Below are 14,759 nucleotides of genomic sequence, written 5' to 3' on the forward strand. Positions count from 1 at the left end.
AAAAAGCTCCAGTGCTGAAAGCCATCTTTATTATGAGCAATCTCATTTAGCACCCGTGTTAAAAAATCGCACTTAATGTTTTCATGAGTTATTTTTGAAATGACCTGCAGCGTTATTGCCGAGACTGCGATTCTCAAGAAATCAGTACACATTATTCCACTCATCAAATTCGGAGCTTTCACTCTAGAAAGTGATTTAGATGCAAGATTAATGGAATGAAAATGCGAATATGTCTGTACGAAAGTTCTTAATTTTCTTTTCTTTTAGAAATATATATTTTTATAATGAATAGCTAATGAATATGAAATATTTATTCATTGTTTACGTTAAATAGTTGTAAAGCAACTATTACCCACCAATGGCTTAAAGACAAATTCTTAATGAAGCCTTAACCCATTTTCGTTAATGTGGAATTGCCATTTTAATAAAGATGAAGTAAGCTTTGATCTCTCGAATTTAATGATAAAATAGAAAATCTTTCCGCAAAAATTATTGGTTCAAGGTTTATAAAACGTTTGTTTGAAGAACATTTCCGTGAACATTCTTGGTTCATTAACTGTTCGATAACTTTCTTTGGCTTCCTAATTATAAGCAGTTTTGCTAAGATAGTTTAAACAGCACTATTAGAAATTTTTTTTTTTTTAATATATTTTACGGTTTTCGTCGAGTAATTCCGCGAATACATGTGAGATGTAGCACAAGAATTCATGGAAAAAATAATAAATTTCTGTTTATTCTCGATATGACCAGATGAGTTTGCATTTGTTAAGCATCTCATAGGAGTCTCTCAAAAAAGGAAAAAAAAAAAAAAACGCAAAGCGCGCGCAAGTGTATGTGTGTATATTAAATATGTATTGGCGAAATATGTGTGCATTGTAATTTTTGAAATTTCAGATTTCAAATAATCGAAATCAACATATTTACAGAAAAAAAAAAAAAAAAAGAAAGAAAGGAGGACTTTTGTCAGGTGCATCGCTAGCATTTCTGTTGCGATCGTGAGCACGGGCACTGCCAGTTTAACCTAAATACAGTATCACAGTATCAATAACCTAACCACAGTAATATGGTAGCTAGTGTTTCTTTCAGTGCTGAAAACTGTTATGTTTTGAAAATACTAACTTATCAAAAGTCAAGGAAACTCTTATCGTTATGAGGAATAGATTATTCAAAGAAATTAATAGCCGTTGGCCTACCTTTGGCCATAATGCTTAGCTCAGCACTTAGTTGAAGATTTTCTAATAACTTCTTGCAGAAAGCTGGTGGTATAGCGGTACACTATTCCTTTTAAGCTTTCATGAGCTCACGAAGAGGACCGCCCTGCTCTGCCCATCATTCTGCGTTCAGTTTATCCCAATGATGGTCACTTGGGTTGAAGCTGAGCTCTGTGATGGTCACTGTAATATTTAAATATTATTTACTTCAAAACTACCAGCCGCCGTACTCGAGTGGTCACATGCGAGGGTACAGTAGTGCACGTGTTTGAGTTGATAACAGTTCTATCATGACGCTAAATATGGTGATGTTCTTTATTCTCTCCATCCTTTGACTCTATGTGACTCCTAACTCCGTGTTCACAGTCCTTGCTTTGTGACACTAAGTTTTGTCTTGTTGGAAGGCTTAAAGCCGCTTCCATAAATTTGCAGTAACGCAGAATATACAGAATTATCCAGACCATCAATATATTATTTATCATATTAGGCCATCCGAATGCTTTTATTCATCTGCCGTGCAATTTACAGACATGTGTATCATATCTGTAAATTGCGTGTGTTCTATGGTTGATTTGCCTGTTTTGCTCGAGGAAAAAATCCCAGTTTCTGGGAGCCCATCAATATAGGACGCAGCATTTGTGGTTCCGTGCACTGCGACCAATGGACCTAGTCCATACTAGCAGAAACGATCCCAGGCCATGATTGCCTCGGCCTCCTCCCATCTTGGCAGTTGAGACAACGCACTTGAGTTAAGTAGTAGACGTTCTGTGGTTATCGCCTAGAACGAAACACATTCATCAGACTAGAAGAGTGTGTGACTTGTCGCTCCACAGGACCAATTTACATTGATCCACAGTGCCTTTCACTTTGCCAATCGACGGTGCGCATTTTCTTTTGTTATCAACGGCTTGCGGGCTGAAACTCTTCTGTGAAAATTCATGCATGCAGCTCTTTATATATTGTGGAAAGAATTACAAGTTTACCTGTGAGCTGCGGATGCTTACTGCTCCAAACTCAGATTCTTTACGGTTTGGTGGCGAGATAATGAGATTAGTTGGTTCCTACGAGTAAGCACGAGTGTGTTACGCACTTCCATTTCTTCAGCACGCTGTCCATTGTCGATTTGGGAATGATTATTTCATTCCCATAATGACATGGACTGAGCAATGGACATTTGCAATAGACATGAACTGAGCAATGGACATTTTTTGTACAAGACATCCAACTATCATTCTCCTCTAAAATCCTGTTAGCTCTTTCCGTTATAATTAGCCTTTTTAGGCTAAAATTCTAAATATTTGAAATATTTGGCATATTTCATAATCACAATTTCCTTTAATCCAATGTCTTTTGGTAGGATAGTTGCATATCTCCCAAGTAAAAGCTGTCAAACTCTAAAGATGATTTGTGATATGTGGTCCGAAAGATAGCAAAATGTTTCTAAATGTCAGGTTATGCATTTTTTGGTGAACAGAAATCCTGGAGTCATTTATAAGATGGGGGGGGGATGAGAAGGCATCATTATTCCTCTGTACAAGACCTCATTTGGAATATTGTTTTCAGGTCTGGAGACGATTCAAAGAAGGGCGAGGATTAGTGACTAGTGCTAATCGATGTGCATATGAAGAACGGCTTAAGAAGTGTGGCCTGCAAAGTTTGACAATTAGATATCCAAAGGGTGTCTGTATGTAGTAAAATACGAAACATGTTACATATAACCGATCGCTCTATATATACATAACCGGTACGTATATACGATTGCTCATCCTAATACAGCTTGGAATATGTTTCGGAAACACCCCGAAATTCGTCCTCTCATCATCTCCCATTTTAAGACTCAAAAAGAAAAATCTCTCAAATCCAAAGAAAAGTGAAAAAATAATCTGGGATAAGTTTCGCCTCGTCCATTAACAAGGACACATGCACAGCACTTATGTGCAGAATAATTCAATTACTGAATGGCAAGTATTTGCAGGCACCATGTCCCATACTAAATTGAAAAAGAATTGTAGAATTCCAGCAAAATCAGACTACGTTGCATGACATAAAATGAGCTTTTCTAGTCATGCATCACTTCCATCCACATCAACGCAATTCCTAGAATCCATTATAAAAACCGAACAGTGCTGCTAGATCAGATGGCAGCTAGTACATTAAGATAAAATAGCAAAACGGAAAAGCGCGAATTACGTTAATTTTCATAATTGGTTGTTATTTTTCTTTATTTATTATTTCTATTTTTTTTTTTTTTGAAAATACTTCTCCTAAAAATACTTCTCCATCCAGCTGTCACTCAATTGTCTTATGACTCACGTGGTTTCTGAAATCCCCAGATTGAATAAACGATTAGTAAATTTGGTTTTGGTTTCAGCAGAATCCGTCTAAATTATACCGATTCTAGAGAACAGCAAAAACAGCCTTTTTTTTTTTTTTTTTTTTTCTGAAACCATCCATCGGTTCTCAAATGTGTGTTGGTTGGCTATCAGTCCTGCCCTTACTAGTATTTGGAGGACAGCTTGAGATATAATTTTTTGCAATCTTTCTTTCTATTTAAAATGAAACGCTCCTTGTACCAGAAATTAGGGTCACGCAATTCACTTCTCTTGTATTAACTCTTACTTTTATTTAAATACTGCCAAACGCATAGCTGCTTGACGTCACCTGCAAGCATTAAGTTACTGCTACATACTGCCAAGCTCTAGATGCCAACCCCAGCTACGTCAATTACCGACACACATTCCACTGTCACTTTTCTAATCACACGTGCCGCATATATCCTATCGAATTTAGCTTGCAGACATTCCTTACCGAGTAGACATTTTTACTTCTTTTGTTGCGAACGTCTGCATACAGCGGAAGGGACAAACAGTGTTATTCGCTTAGTTGATCTCTTCAGTCTTATATTTTTTGTTCTTCTTTTGACATAATGCACTAACTATTTTATGTTTCCCACTTTACGCTAATCTCGAATGGAGAGTCTCATTAAGGCGAAATTACTAACAAGTCATTTCTTGTTTATGAAAATGGAAATCCACTGTCCAGCTGGACTCCCCTAGAGGATAAGGTCAAGGTAGAGGCGGCAACTTGAAGAGTATCCATTTCCATTTGGAAGTCGTATTTTAAAGTATCATCATTACTTCACAGAGACACCCTTATAGAGTCGGGGTATCACTCCAGCCTGTATTTATCAGCAGCCAATCAAAGGGTGATGAAAGAATGGCTTTGAACATTGCACCTTCTTACTGACTTTTCTAATGAGATCTCTTGACCTCTACCAATCGGGATGCCAAAGAATTCTCATTACGATACTTAGTTTTAAAGTGTGTCGTATTCCTTAGTGAGGCTATCTGAAACCCCACAATGAAAGGGAATTCCACAAGCAGTGGCGAGCTTCCTTAAAAGCTTCCTGCAAATCTTGCATTACAACAGGGCGGATATTAAGAAGCTATCTGGCAAGAGGGGTGTCGCACGTTCGACTGGATGCTGTAAAGGCTTTGTAATTCGTGTTATCATCTCACAGCCAGCCTTCCAAATCCACGACTTCACCTTTCGCTCACTTTACCGTGCAGCACGTATGGGTAGGGAGATATGGACACATCACTCACTTGCCTTTAATCGGTCTTCCATGTTAAAAGGTTCTCGTTGTTGCGTAGCTGAATTTCATCGCGGATTTATAGACAATAGCGGGTGATTGAAACGAGTCAAGCATCTGCAGAGAATTATAACACCCACGGATTTTTCCTGTCCTCCAGTAAGTCTTAGGACGTGGTCTACTTGACAATAACGCACGGGTACAAACGCTTCTGGAAGAAAAATGTATTGTGTTGCTAAGTTGAATGTTCGGAATAATTCATTCATATTTGCAAACCAATGTTAATTGATTCACCTTGTTTTCTTCTTATCGGCCTTTTTCTGAATAAGTAATTCCATTGTAGGATATTACGCCAATGATTTAGCTCCCTAGTATTTAATACAACAATGTAAGAAGCGTCATGCACAATGGATGAAGTCAAATGTTTGTACAGCGAGGCTAATCCCATCCACTACTTATCATTTAGGGATATGGTAAAGAAATTATAGCAATCAATTAAAATATTGAGTTTATATACAGTTCGGCTCCCCTCTCCCCCTGGTTTTTATTTGCGTGATGACAAGAAAAATAAGACCGATAATGTGAAAGAATTGGTGAAATAATGATTAAGGTAAAAATCGGAACAAAGCACTCTGAAACATACAGCTGCAGTGTGACCTTTGATTTCAATATTAATTATTTGAATACATAACAATTAACTACACTGTGGGAGGAGTAAATTTATTCTATTGTAAATTCAAACTGGCAGAATACCCCTTGGTATGCTAACATAATAAAGAGGTCTTCTGTTTATTACAAGGGTTTAAAATACATTTCACATAAAGTGTCTTGTATACGGTACGGTGCTTCAACTTTCCCCGATATAGCAATACGACTTAAATAACGTCTCTACAGGGAACATGGGCAGAGTTCATAGTTCTCCAATTGTTTAATGCCCAATTAAAATAATATTTAGATTTCAACTGATTCTTAAATAATCATGAGTTAAAATTACAAACGAGCGCGTTTAAATCAGTTTTTTTTGAATTTAGTCCAATAAAACAGTACTTTAAGACATACTATAGCTTCTAAGTGATCAATTTTTTAAAAAAAATAAAACTTAAAGTGATTTGCATTGGCAAACAGCACGGGTCGAAATGCTAACAATAGAAAATCCCTGAAATTGTTTATGTAAATGAATTTCATTCTCCATTGCAGCTGTTCACGCGAAACAGTCGATTTCTGCATTGTGGGTTTTTAATTGTGTATGATTTACTTTGGTAGTTTAAAATAATCGTTTCAAAAGTAACGAGGATTTAATTAGCTTGCTTCGTGGTTAAGGGGAAAACAATATCGTTGTTACTTCCTAGTTTTGATATTTGTATGCTGTGTCAACGGAAACGTTTAAGAAAGTAGTCTCAAAGTGCTCCACCCCACCCATCCTCTTTTTCATTGTCATTTGCAAGACTATAGAATCAAAATTTACATTTTGGCCTTCGCATCCAGCTGCGTGGTCTGACAAGAAGCACAGCTGTTTCCAGTCATAGATATGACGATTTATCTCATTTATCGCACAAAAGTTATCATGGAGTAATTTCATTTCCTGTAAATTATGACCTTGTATCATCGCCTTACTTGGGCGACGATACACGAACAAATGAATTGCGCTTCCATTAAAGCATTAAAAATTACTTTCTTCTGAGGTAGAAGGTTATGAGTTGTACAGATTGCAGCTATTTCAAAAGGATTGCTTTTGTTCATTAAATAAATTAATTAATTTTCTTGTTTATACTTCGGGGCTGCCACAGGGCCAGAGCAGTTCACAAGATTGAGAGAACAGAAAATAGCAGCACCGTATTTAGCAGTCACAGGCATGAACCCCAGTTACCTCAAAGCACGTGTATTTATGCCTGTTCCTCGTATGTAGTGAGGTGGATAGCGTCGCTGTTATTTCGCAAAGTGTAAGCAAGGCCTAGGTTTCAATTCCGTCTCCGGTTAAAGATGAGAAATATTTTTCTTTCGGAAGGCAAATTGATAAAAAAAGCCACTTTCGTGGGCTTTTTTTTATCAATTTGAGAAATAGAATAGCGTCTCACTCATGTTCTCTAACTGAATAAACTTGACAACCAGCTTCCATTAACTTGATATTACAAAATATTGTAAATATTTTGTAATATAAAATTTTACAATATTTGTAACATTGTAAATTACAATATTTTTATTAATTTACAAATGACGACATATAATAGAAATTTGAATTATCCACTTGCGGAATTCAATGATAAACAGAAGTAAATTCATGGTAAGGATCATCTCAAATGGCATAGAAAAGATAAGGGTTACTGCTTGGTAGGCAAAGGCCCAGCTGCTTAGAGAAACAGTAGTTTGATATCAAAGACAGCATCTCTGTGAATGGAAGAGACCTAGAAGTGGAGTTTCTCGTTTTATTTCCTATTTGGAACATCCAAAAGTTCCTATTAAAAAAAATAATAATACATTTTCTGTTTATACTCCGGCACGACAACCAGGTCAGTAGAGTTTACAATACAAATATTTATCAATATGAGTCATCAATACAAATATTTATCAATATAAGTCATCAATACAAATATTTATCAACATAAGTCATCAATACAAATATTTATCAATTCAGTTTACAATATAAGTCATCAATACAAATATTTATTGTATTTAGTAGTCACGGGCTTGAACCCCGGTCCACTCAAGGAACGCGTGATATGCACTCTTGCTCTGACCACTCGGCTACGTCAGACCTACACTACTTGACAGTTCTACATCAGCAGAGATTATCAAAAATATGATGCAGGCTTTGATAATTAATTGGTTTTTTCACAGCCGATTTATTAGCCTTATTTTCACCTCTTGTAGGCTGATCATTGGTAATGGAGCATGGCTGCAGCCTATTTAACATGGTGTCCAGCAGGTTATTGCACTGTAGTGGAACATTGAAATCTCCACATATTATATGGGTGGCTGGCACATGTAGTTTGTTGAGAAGCTAGTCTACTACGTTATTTATTATTCCTAGATTAGGGACAGGAGGGATGTAGACGACTGCTATATCCACGAGTGCAGTGTGAATTTTTAATGTGACAGGTACAGCCTCATAAAGTTTCGAATCCGAGTAGGAGGCAGAGATCATCCGAAACCCATTATCACGTACAAACAGGGCTACTCCTCCACCTCTAGTTGAGGACTGAGGTGGAGAGGGTTCCATGTGAACAGCAATTGAACATGGATCGGTCACGTCAGTGCGAATAGCAACTAATCACAGGTCAGTATAACACATGGTCTTCAGCTTTCTTTTCCCCAGTACGATGGAATGCAAATTTTCTACTTAATGTTTCATGATTTCAAGGTTTTCTTCCGGAAACTTGATTTTTTTTCTTTCCTCCTTATTAAAGTTATAAATTTCATGGGATTGTGGACTTGTCTAGAATAAATAATGTTGACTATTATTGCTGCTAAAAGTTTCACATAATGCAGACATGTTAATCTGATTTGGAATCTAAAAGAAATGAAAGAAATAGTTAATCATAGGTCAGAATGAATTTTTACAAGATATTATGGTCAAACTATGACCATGAACGTATTATTATCACTGTCATAAAGTATAACATGATCATCGTAAATAAACATTTACGATATTTATTTGTCCTGTGTTTCTAAATCTTAAGAATTATTCTAAAACGCCGGTCGTCTGCTCAGCATATTGAAATCGCTGCTGAACTTTATAATAATAATTATTACACAGAGAATTTCAGAAGACAAAACCTCTGTCGAGAGATGTTCTTTAGGGTGATTTTATTTCAGCCATACTGCTTTTCAGTTTCAGTATTACTGGAGCCATGTTTAGAGAGCTATCATAGTTTCTTCCTCACTTACATAGTTGACTTTTAATATTTAATATTTTGTAAGCTGAAAAACTGGATTAGCGTTTAGAAGTAAAAGAGTTTTACGTTTATTTTGAGTCTTTAGACTAAACCACAGCAACTCTTCTCAATTGGTTAACAACAAAGAGAAAAATAGAAATTGAACATTAAAGTTAGTTACTGCTCATATGAACCTAGATTAACTTAGGATGCGGGTTCCGCCTTTCAAAATCATTTCCAAAGGATGGAAAAAGCATGAAGAAGCATAAAGTAATTGCCAAATACCTACAGCAGTGCCTTGTCGATATAACTCTCCATGCAAGTGAAATTTGGTCATCTGCTCCAACTTCTAAGCAAAATAAATTTATCGAGAGAATGGAGTGTCCAATAACAAATACATAATGATTCGAGAGGAGTGCTATTACAGAGCGTATATACAACATCAATGCAGATTATGAAGAGAGTGTTTGGGTTTGAAATTCTCATCAGTACTTGGCAGTAAGGAAGTATAAATACTATATAGCAGACCATAGGCTCTAATAATATTCTATAGATATAATAATAATATTATGTGATTCATGATGTGCGATTTAGAATGAATTTAGCTTTTCTTAACTAATACATCGACATATTTATGAAAATTGTGTAACAGAAAAGCGAAAGTGTATAACTGCAATAGGTAAAAAGAAGCTGTGAATAATTTATCTGGAAAAGAGAAGCCGTGAATAATTGTAACTGATAGAAAAAATGCAATTGTAACTAGCAGAGAGAATATGCTAAACTAGATAGCTGTCAATTAATGTTAGTAAATACTCAATGTAAATTTGGACGCCTCCGTAGCCAGGTGGGCAGGAGCAGCAGTGCGTAGCACACGCTTCTTGATTAGACCGGGGTTCGAGCCCGTGCCCACCAAATACGGATGATGCGGAAAGGTCAGGGAATGACCACCGCATATCCCCGGAGCAATATGGCCTTAGTTGCTAATGCTCATAAAAACGAAAGGAGGATGCGGAAAGGTCAGGGAATGACCACCGCATATCCCCGGAGCAATATGGCCTTAGTTGCTAATGCTCATAAAAACGAAATAACAACAACAATGTAAATTTGTAAGAATGAATTGATATTTTAGTGTTTTTGTAAGATATATGTAGCAAAGTGCGTACATCCTTCTGGCTGTTGAGAGGGTAAAATTGTCTAAATAAAGTGATTTAATAAATATATGTATAATGTAATGAACCTTCCTAGCGCTATTCACTGTATCGGGTTGACTGTACTTAGCAGATAAAATAAATAATAAAATCTCTTATAATTGGCAACGATAGCTCAATGGGAATTAGAGTCGATAATATTACTATCATATACTTATGGGTTTGTGACTGCTTAACGTGGGTATAAAAGTTGTTACTTTGCTGTTTTAAAGAGAAGTTCTAGCACGTCGCTTTTAAGCATACAGCTATATATCACTAATATATTAATGCTGTAAAATGCGGTGTGTCGTTGTCAATTTTATAGCGTTGTGTATACTATATCATATTACGAAGTTTGATTAGTTAAAAATTTTCTGATCGCCAGCATACACCTGATACATCATAACGTTCGAGACATTGTGCATTTAATTTCTGTGTAATTATCCAAATGCCTTTAAATGCAGTGTGTGCAGAGAAGGCCATACAGACAGTAGTGCTTCGCTCTTCCTCATCTGTATCGCTTTTAATCCCCGCTGACCGCTTATTAATATCGCTCATCAAACAGACGATCGTCCTTCTAGTCCCTCTGCAAATATTTGCTCATTCACCGAACCCTAGTTGGGCGGGTCCAACATGTGGAGTGATGGCCTGTGGGTTTTATAATGCGCTACTGCTGAAACTGTTGGCGTTCTTGCTCTCACACTGCATCCTTGGATTCTTTGACTCACTGAGCTCATGGAAGAAGGTAGTAGTTAACTCCTTGTGCGTGCATTCGTGTGTACGTTTTTCCATTTCTTCCTTCCTCCTCTCTATCGCTTGTTGTGGTCTCTTTCTCTTTTAGCTCTTTTTCACCTTTCCTTCTTCATTTCGATTCCTTAAAGGTGCGTATGCTTTTATCTATCGTATTACTGTAGGAGCTCCATTGTGAGGATCGAACCAAATACAATACAGCTACAACATGAATCGAAATTGGAGAAAATGAATTAGTTAACGTGTTACATCTAAATTATTTACTTAAACGCAATGCATAACAAACACAAAATTCATATTGTAGTTCGTTACACTCAATTTCAGCCATTATTCACACATTTCGTAATTGTGAATAGAATCTGCAAATAAGTACAAACCAGTAATAACACAATTGTAACTGTGATATGGCAATATGGTGTAAAAGTACACTGATGATAAAACTTGATTGACCTTCTCCTATGGAGGATGATCTCCCTATGAATAGATATTCGTTAAGTGATAAGAGTTACAGAGATAAGAGAGTCAGCCCAAAACCATACACTAATATGGTTTTGGGCTGACCTTTGCTTTTAAAACAGCTTGTATTCTACGAGGAATATATTCAAATAAATCTTGAACTGTCTTATTGGACCATTATTCATGGGGGAACGTTTCAAGCTCCTTGAGTGATGAAGGTGGAAGAAATCTACTTCTCACTCTCCTTTCCTCGCCATGGGAGATGCTTAGCCTCAGTTTCACATAACTGTATGTATTGGAGCATTATCGTCTTGAAACAGCATCGTTTGTGGGGAACAGTGTTTGCGCCATGGGATGAACTTGGTCACTCAGAATATCAAGGTAATCAGTGAGAGTAATTTGCCAGTTCAATGTGATGATAAGATTTAAAGAATACCAAGATATTGCTGCCCAGACCATTGTTAATCTTCCGCCATGTTTGACCGTTGGCACCAGACAGTCAGGACGATGCGCTTCCTTTGGCATTTGCCAAATGTAAACTCTCCCCGATGTTGGAAAAAAGTGAATGATGATTCGTCTGAAAATATGACATGCTTCCAATCATTAAGTGTCCAGTTTTCCTTACACCACTGCATCCTCCTCCTCGCTTAATGATCAGTAACGAGTGGCTTGGCGGTAGAAGCTGTGCCATAAATATCAACTTGATGAGGTTCTTGTCGAACTGTGTTGCTAGAAACTGGATTGCTGAGACTTTTTTAAGTTCTGCAATTATTTTAGAGGTGATGGTTTTATGTTTAAGGTTACAGTATCTTTTAGGCAGCTTCGATTTTTTGCCATAATTCGTCCTATCACATTTTATTATTTAATACTTGATGAATGTAGATATAATTTTCGATACTGTTGCTCTGGACACATAAAAAATAAGCAATTTTAATCACCGATTCCCCTGCTAAATGTGCACCAATAATTTTACTTCTTTATAATTCAGATAGGTTGGCCATTTTCTTCATGTGCCTCTTTGTTAATACCTTTAAATAAACTTCAGCTTTTATCGTCTTCCCTTCACAGTACTACCTGAAAAAAAAAAACAAAAAAACTACTACTTTCATATCAGGTATTTCCATTGTTTTGTCCACCTGTGTATATAACGCAAGAAAATTCAGCTTCAATCATACGAACTGAAGCTGAATTCAATCTCAATACAAATCAAATTAATCTTCATCTGCATTATTTAGAGAAGAGATTGTTACAAAACTTTGTAACAATTTCCCTGACCTTGACTTTCTTTCTCTGTTATTCTCTCCTTTCCACTTGCATTGCCTAGTGACGATAGTTTACCTTCATTTACATTAGATTTAGAACTTGACATGCCAAATAATGCTATTAATCTCGCTTTGTTGACTTTTCCTATTTGATTTTAACTATCAACCTCTCATTTTCAGAGGAGTACGGATAGAGAAAGTTAAATTGGCGCATCTTCCCATAACCGCCTATATAAAAAAAAAAAAAAAAAAATCACACTGGAGCAACCCGGAATATATTCATCTGCCCAGGTGTATTTTGTATGTTCGTGAATGCGTGTGTTCTCTGGTCGATTTGTCTGTTTTCTGGACGAAAAACCCGAGTTTTCGGCTGGGGGGGGGGGGAAGAAACCTTGCTATCTATGTCTGAGATCGACTGATTCAACCACGGAGTGAAAAAAAGCTATAAAAGTCCCTCACGTCATTGACGAGATTCGAATCCGGGTCTTTTCCATCCGGTGCGGGAAGGACGGTGGCAATGCCACTGTGCTGCATATAAGAGAAAGGCTGCTTTAATTTCAAGATATAATTTGTATTACACCCTGACTGGTTTCCTAAATTCTCAACTGTAGTCGTATAACTCTGCAACGTTTTGACTAATATGATCTACAATTCGCCTGCACGAGTGCTTTAAATTAGTGCTTCTCAAGTAATGGTCCGTGATGGTTTACTATTTTAGCTATTGTTGATTTCACTATTTCAGTGCGTGTAATTCATATTGCGGCACCATGAAAACTAGAAGAACCACTGGTTTAGATCATTGATGAATGAAATGGAAGTATTAAGTGAGGTAGTCAAACGATGTCATATGGTCCGTAATTCTCATTTTGTTTATAATAAAAAATATATATAGCTAACAGTTAAAACAGCTTTGTTTACATTTAAATTTTTCTTTTATGTATTTTGTGTGCTAAATCAAATGGTGTGGTTTTTTTTTTTTTTTTGTTTTTCTTCAACTAGACTCAGTATGGTGGCATCAATTTGAAGGTTTTATATTTTTATATGTAGCATAATTCCGCCGGATTAACTCCATCTCTTCCCTTGTATTTGTAATTAAATTATTGTTATTCTAATTATATCTGTTATTGTAATTACAGGTCGTAATTAAATATTATGTAAATTAATGAAGTATGGATATGAAATTGTTTCAGTTATTGTTTCTGTACAAGTTAAGTTGGATGCTCTGGAAAGACTCGATAAAAGTGAGTTTTTAACAAAAATTATTGTCGATGTAAGTGTAAGCGAGATTTAAAAAAAAATCATAGCAAATTCGGAAGGATTTTGAACTCAGTTTGTTCCACAAGGGTCTTTAAGTTCTCACTACACTTTAAAGCAACCAAAATTAGAAATAGTAGACAATGCACCATGGCTGTAGTTTATACAAGAATGACAACAGGGCACTCCAACCAGCAGATCCATAAAAGCAGCATCAAATCCAAAGACCTTAGTCTTACATCAAAAGATTTACGACGCAGAAAGTTTAAGAGCGAGTGGCGGATGGCATTGATGTTAGGAAGCTCTCATGGGATTGGTACTGAGTGTTAGACAGCTACTCAAAAGTTTAGAGAAAAATTAAGTCATTTATCAGCAGATAAAAACGAATTGCGAACAACTTTACAATATGGACGAAACAAGTCTAAATTATAAGATATTGCCTTCCACGGCGGAAAAAAAAAAAAAAAAAAAAAGCGAAGCCTACAGCACCAGGATATGAGCAAATCCAAAGAGAATAAAGTAGCCTCCTTGCAGCAATGTAGCTCACAAATTTCTGCTGTTTGCCGTTGGTAAATCAGCTAATTCTAGAGCTTTTTAAAAATATAAATTGTTTATCTTTACCAGTTTACTACCACTCAAAAAAGGAGAATTGATGGGCTCTGCATTATTTAAAGAATTTCTTTCATAGATTTGCAGCTTCTGTAAAGAAGATTCACTTCAAGAAAATACTGAAAGACTGTTCTCTTTCTGGATCCTCCACATCCTAATTGTAGGAAATTTAAGACGACGTGAAATCCATGTTTTACCACCGAATTTAGCATTCTTGATACATCTTGTGGATCAGGGAGTTCTAGAATGTCTAAAAAGAGACAATAACAAGCGAAATTTGAGTTCAATTTTGGAAAAAAATAGAAGACACGAATATGTACTATATCATTTAAAATTCACTAACGTTAAAGACATCAATGATATAATACGGCACTAGCATGAGGAAATTTTAACAGAGGAGAACACAATCAAAGGAAGTGGAAAGAATACTGTGAGCAGCTCTTCCGAGCACCTGCTGGCACTAATGATTTGCCACCCCCCTTTTCAAGAGTGTGATCAGGAACCAGTACCACTGAAGGAAGAAGTCGAAAAAGCCATCAGAGAAATAACGTGTGGCAAGTCACCTG

Source organism: Mastigoproctus giganteus, chromosome 10 (genome assembly GCF_048544385.1).
Source record: "Mastigoproctus giganteus isolate SK-2022 chromosome 10, ASM4854438v1, whole genome shotgun sequence".
In the NCBI taxonomy this organism is placed as follows: Eukaryota; Metazoa; Arthropoda; class Arachnida; order Uropygi; family Thelyphonidae; genus Mastigoproctus; species Mastigoproctus giganteus.